Here is a 6,714-nt window from a genome sequence, read left to right as displayed (position 1 = left end):
TGCAACTTTATCCTTTTCAGCTATGGTATCACTCTATTTTTGAAAAGCTGTGTACTTATGAAATGCATTGCAATGCAGAAGAATAGAGAAAAATCATCATTGTGTGGCATTATGGATGTCTAATGAAAACTGAAGGAAGAAATGTACTTCTACCATGCAATGGGATCAATATTTTGATTAATTTTATGACAAGTGAGGCTTTCCATAAAGGAAGCTAATTTTAACTCTCCTTACTTTTTGGTCTCCGGTATCTTGCAGCAGATATATGGTGCTTTTTACACTTTTTACACGTTCCCTTGTGGAAATATGTCCCAAATACCATGCAGACCACTTCTGCTACCTCTGTATGGAACCCCCTGTTCTGCTTCTTCACACAGCAGGTACCCACCCGGTTTTGCTGTGTTGGGCTTTATCCACACGTACAGCTGGAGAGGTGGAGAGAAAGGTGCCAACTTTCATGGAGTGGAAAACACTGTAATTGCCAGGGAAGGTAGTGAGCATTACTACGTACCTTTACTTCTTTGATAATGTCCACATACACTGAAAATTATGTCACAGCGATCCTGAATTTTAGTTAACATTGGCCCCATGGGAGTACTCCAAAGGCAGGTAATTTTTTAGGTAAAAAAAGCTTGATTGTGAGCTCTGACACCATCAGATGAACAGAGAAGTGATTCTCTTGATTTCAGTGTCCCTATGGTCTTCTCTCTTTGTTACTTTTAGAAATAACCCCAGCAGTATCTGTTTACTTTGGTTATTCAGGATTAAGATATTTTTGAACTTCTCACAGAGTGTCATTCAATCGAAAATGATTAGTCTCTGCTTGTTTGCCTTTTTTTTTCCTAACTTTTGTTCTTCCAACTGTTTGTTTAGTCACAAATAGCCATTTGCTCTCCCCGTAGACCGTCTGACCCAGCAGTTCCTAATTATTCAACACATGAATATTATTCAACATTATTTCCTTTCATCTTTCTCAAGTGTCGGTGCTTCAGTGATTTTTTTCCTGGTGAAAAATAAAACCGCCTTTTTATACTAGTCCAAGTAATCTCTACTGCTCTTGGGACCTAGAGTCTTGCTATTTAATTTGGATTTTTTCCTCTACTCCATGTTAGACTTCTATCCTTTGCCTTTATTTTTAGTCCCAATACTGAGTGAAAGCGGAAAGCATATTCCACCTTTGGTCTGTGCATTCGGAATTAGAGTATGAAGGTGATACATACTGTATTTACTGTGGTTTTGGATAATCTTTTCATTAATCATTTGTTGTCTGGGATTATTCCCTCTCTCCCCCCAATGTGCAAACTGTTAGTTTCAGCAGAATGGAAATCACTGAATCCAAAAAGGAATTTTGAAGAAATCAGCTTTTTGTGTGTCCTTCAATGGACACATAAATGGGGGAGAGTGACACTTGCACATATTCAGGGTTTAGCACCCACGGATTGTTTAAGATTCTCATAGAGTCAAAAGAGAAACAAGATGGTGATTCCAGCAATTTTAAATACCGCCGTTCCTGATGGGCTGAGTGCCAGGGGATCTGCAGCCAGGCACACCAGCGCAGCACCCTTCCCCGGTGCCGTGCAGAGGAGGAGGAGCGTGAAATGAACGGGGACCTTGCTTTCTCTCCTAAAACTCTGATACAGACCCTAATGTTTTTTTTTTTTTTTGAAAAGTGCAGTCCTGACAGCTGTGGAAACGTGATGTTCCCACTCTCAGCTCGAGAGGGAGAGCTGTAGACGAGCTTCCCAACATTCATTAGCCAGTCTGCATCAAAACTGCTCTCCAAAGAGTAGCCCGTTCTTCAGACATGTTTGCTGCAAGGTGTCTGCTGAGACATCTCCTGAAGGTTGCACTGATTATCTGCAGTGTTGGTAGGTGTGTGTTTGACAGGTAGTGGACTGCATCCACTGACTCCCTAAAGAGCCTTCAGCATGACAGCAACTCCAGGTTATTTCTATCTCAGCTTCTTGGAAAAGAGACTTTATTTCTCGGGAAAAGTAACCTCGTTAAAATAATCACAGCAGCTTTAATAGAAAATCTTTAAGATAGGTAAGAAAGGAGGTTTTTTTGGTCTAAAATTATTGTTTCAGAAATGTATTCCTGAAAATGGCTAATATATGGAAGAATTGCTCATGGGCTGAAGCAGTCCCAAAATCCTGGTGGCAGCTGGTATGGGCCTGTAGGCTCTCCAGAGCTCTCCTTAATGCTACCAGACCTTCTAGGAGCAGCCTCAGACACCCCTTTGGTCACTCTAGGCAATGGTGTAGGACCTTCTTCATAACCCGTGAGGTAATGAAGGCTTTCTGGGATGCAGTCCACATTGGGAGTGGACTTCTTACAGCCTCTGCCCTGAGAGTTCACAGTAGCAAAACTCGACCTCTTAGCTCTGTATGGTGCAAGACACAAAGGGCTTGGCCCATGATGTGAGCTTGTAGGTGGTGAATTAATGGTAGTAGCAGATAACCCACAGAAATACACCGCGGCAACCCAAGAAGGAGAACTTCTTGTGTTGCACCAGTGAAAGAGTGTCAGGGGCTTTTAGGGAACTGGCCAAACAAGCTGAACTTGCGTGTGCTTACAGCAGGAGATGTTGATGAGGAGAGATGCTGAACACATGCTGCCTGCTATCAGCAGCCCTGTGGTTGCCAAGAATTGCAGCTACACCATTACGTAAACCGTCACACAGTACACATTGTGCAGACAGACAACTTGTTTGTGTGTGAATGGATCTGCGTAGGTATGTGGGGAAGTTCACACATTTTAACAGGTTCATGATTTAAATTTAGTACCAAAAGGTAGGCTCTTTTATAGCCTGAAGTTGTCACTGACAGACAGTATTCGCTTCTTTTTTGAAATGGAGGAGGAGAAACGGAGACGCATGCAGCATGATATAGCAAATTTGTCCTGTTAGAGAAGGCTCAAGAACATTTTGTCTTTTTGACAGATTCTGTGCTAACAAGGTCAAAGAGCAACTCCGGTTCTCCTACCACACTAGCAGGCATTTCACGCATTTAACCCTTAGAAAACTGGCTGGCTCACAGTAAAAGAACAATACATCTTCCAAACCACACTAAGCTCTGCAAATGTGATCATTTAATTCAAACAGAGTAAAGCAATTAGTCTGTATCAAGAACTTAAAATATACCAAGTTGCTTTATTTATTCTTTTTTGAGTAGCTATTTCCAGCTCATTAAGCACAGAAGAACCCTTTACACTCAGTTTTTTGACTGCGCTCCTTCAATTCAGTCCCATCAACCCAGATTTTCTCAATCTAGAAACAAAGTGAAATGAAACAGTAAGTAGATCAGTCATTTCTGCTCAGCTTTTCAGGCTGCTATATTATTTTTTTTCAGTTATGACATGCTGAAAACAATAAGCCACCTGAAAACTCTGGCTGTGATTTTAACAGCTATATTATTTTTAAGAAAATTGAAAATTATGTTATAAAATGAAACTTTCTCAGACCCTTTGGGTGCATATATCTTCAGACCTAACTTGGTATTCTGCTCAGAATTGGTAAAAAAAAAAAAAAAAAGCGTTGATTATTTGATTAAAAAAAGAGACAGCCCTCCCAGGACTGGGCCATCTTGGTATGCAGCCTGGCACATGGGACTCAGCACAAGAGACTAAAACACCTGCTTGCAGTCGTACCACAATATTTATTTCAGAAGCGGTTATCTATTCTTTGAGATAAAGTATATGCTCCTACAGAACTGGGGGTAGATTAAAATATTTCATTGTTATGGCTACTCTACCACATGCCTTTTTCTATAATGCTGAGCAGTGGTAAGGTGGCTGGACTCTTAAGAGCAGGCAGGATGGATGAAATACATTACCCCATGTCTTTATGGCAATGCATGGATTTTCTTTGTCGCAGGCAAAGTGCACTTTCTGCATGGCTGAGGAGAGTGGCAGATTTTTTTAATTAACATTTGAATCTTTTATTTATGAGTGCATTCCCTAATGTCTAAATCCAAGGGCAGGCCCTGCCGTGCTTGACGGGCTCTCAGGAGAGGGCTTGAAAGGATCTGCAAGCGGATAGAGCTGAGACTTTCTGCTTGATCACTCCTGCCCATCAGGCAAGGACAAGCATTCGGGGGCTAAAGAATTGCCTATTTGAAATGTCCTTGCCCCAGACATAATTTGCTAAGGAGAACCATATGTTAGCTCACCGCTCTGGAGTGACTAGTTATCCCAAATTTGCAGATATTAACAGAAGACCTTGTTGTTCAGGCAGGCCCTTTTGACACCACGTGCAGCCCAAGGCGGTGAGTTTCCGACAGGCTGCTCACCCAGTGCATTGTGCTCAGGGCGACAGGCGCGTTCAGCCAAGGACCGTGAAAGTCACTCTGGAGTTGTTCACCTTCCTCCAAGACAGACCCGCCAACAGCATCAGTACCCCTGGCTTCGTGGTGCTGACAATACAGTCAGCCAGAAGGCAGCTCTCTCCGCACCCAACTTTCCTCCTACGTAGTGAAGGAGGAAGCAATTACAGCTGCTTGGACCTTCATTTTTTATCCCGAATGAGTATGAGATTCAGGCATACATTAAGCATGCCTACGTTTTCTGTGGCCAGAAGACTTTAAAACTTACAACTCAGAAAAGGTGTTTTGCGTGGTGAGCACTTAAGAATGTTTTAAAAAAGTATAGCTACTGTCATGAGTTTTGTATTTTAGAAGTCTCTGTAATTTGAATTTCTAGTCTCTTGTCCTGTTTTCTACAGCAGAGGGATAGCTGTATGTCTATGCATCTGAGATATTATTTTGGTGTTTTACCATCACTTAAGAACTGCACGAAAATGGTAACATCTGGCTTTTAGGCACAGAAGTCAAAAACTTTAAGTCATTACGTGTGAGGCTAGCATTTTTTAACAGTGAATGTGACTGCTATATAAGTGAACTATGGAAATGACGAAGTAGTTTTGCACAGCCAAAGGAGAGGTCAGAGGCCTCACAAAAACACTTACTATTTTACCCATGCTTCCAAATATCTTATTCTTTGAGTGGTACCATTGAACTGAATGTAAACATAAAAAGGGAAGGGATTGTTTAACATGAATAAACTTAGAACAGTTGAATAAGAACTTATTTTTGGTAGGAAATATAATGCTTTCTTTCCAACTTCAAGGATTAGATGCAATCTTTTCAATAAGGTTATTTTGTGCAGTCTCTGAGTAGACAGCACAATCTACACACTGCAGTTTGCTATAGACAAGCAGGCTGGCACTGGATGTTTCAAAATAAATGCATGTTGGCATTCAAGGTCATTTGGACTCTTCCTATTCAAATTTCAGAAATTTCAAAAAAGAATTGCACTTTTCCATAGGCTTTACATGTTACATTGGTGACCAAATACATTGGCTTTTATGAAGCAACTTCTGAAAAACACACAGGGAGCTTCACCCATCAGCTGTGCTCTTTCTTCAAGGTTTGCAGCCAAACTCAGTACCTTTTTTTGACCTCTAAAGGCCAATTTTTTATCAGTTTATGAATGACGATTCACAGTAATTTGGGATAGTTGTTTTGTTGTTGGAAAGGGTGATTTGAACAAGCATAGTCCTGTTTCCTTCATGTTAATTTCAGGGTTTTGTTTATAAAAAATAGCAGCTATGAAAAAAAAAGAACAGATGTTCACAAAATCTTGTCTGAGCACTTTTTCCGAGTTACAGAAGTCATTGTTATTATTTTATCAATAATCAGTGGAAGTGTAACTCCTGGATTTCACATAATCATTATATATGTGATTTTGACAGCTGGGTTAATAACCAATGTTTTGCTGCTCATGTACTTTTTGTTGTGTTGAATGATAAATTGTACCTATGATCATAAAATAAATTCATTTTTCTCAAAACCAGTTATCGATTCTGTTGTTCTGTAGGCAATAAAGTCTGCTGAAGAGAAGTAAAAAAGGAAGTTATCAATTATGGAGATAAAAAAGAGCTGTTCAGAGGGGTAACATTTGTAAGTCACAAAGACTGTTGTTCCATATCCAAATAGCAGATTTCCAGTAGCTCTTTCCTTAGGGTAAACTCCTCTATTTAGAATCACTCTTGCTGATAAATTGTCTTACAAAGTCTTAATTCAGGAAATAGGGTTTGTTCTTTTCTAGTGACTGTCTTTCATATCAGCTTTAGTGACCCTGAAATTAAAGGGCTCAGAGACTGTTTACACTTTCGTTCAACTATGGGGCACTAAATTACCCTGCACTGGCCTCAAAACTCAACTCAGAGTTTTCAGCTGCACATAGTACAACTTCATACAACATAGTTCAGGCTGAGTAAATCGAGATACCAGGATGCAGCTTTACTCACGGACTGGTTTTGATATCAAGTACGTTGAATGTCAAAGCTTCTTAGATAAAACTTGCAATTATTCCTGTCCAAGAAGGTCAACTAGATCAACAATGTGAGGTCCTTTTGGTAACTAAAAGAGGGGGGTTGTTTGTTGGGTTTTTTTTGCTTTCTTCATCCAAGAGTTCAATTCCTTTTCAGTACCAGTGGAGACGTGATTGTATGAAGAGAAAGCTGAAATGTTTCATATGACGAACTGTTGGACTACGAGCAGGAATCAAACTATCACATCTGAATCTGGTCTCCCCTGGCCCATACTTGGAAAGGTTTGTACTGTAGTAATCCAGAGGTAAATTTGGTTCATGCTGATTAGGCATCTCTCATGCCTTCTGTCCTTCACTTGAGTCTCTTACGTCCTGGTAGTAGTT

The sequence above is a fragment of the Tyto alba genome, unplaced genomic scaffold (assembly GCF_018691265.1).
Source record: "Tyto alba isolate M040663 unplaced genomic scaffold, T.alba_DEE_v4.0 Super-Scaffold_9, whole genome shotgun sequence".
In the NCBI taxonomy this organism is placed as follows: Eukaryota; Metazoa; Chordata; class Aves; order Strigiformes; family Tytonidae; genus Tyto; species Tyto alba.
Note: the sequence above shows the minus strand (reverse complement) of the source record.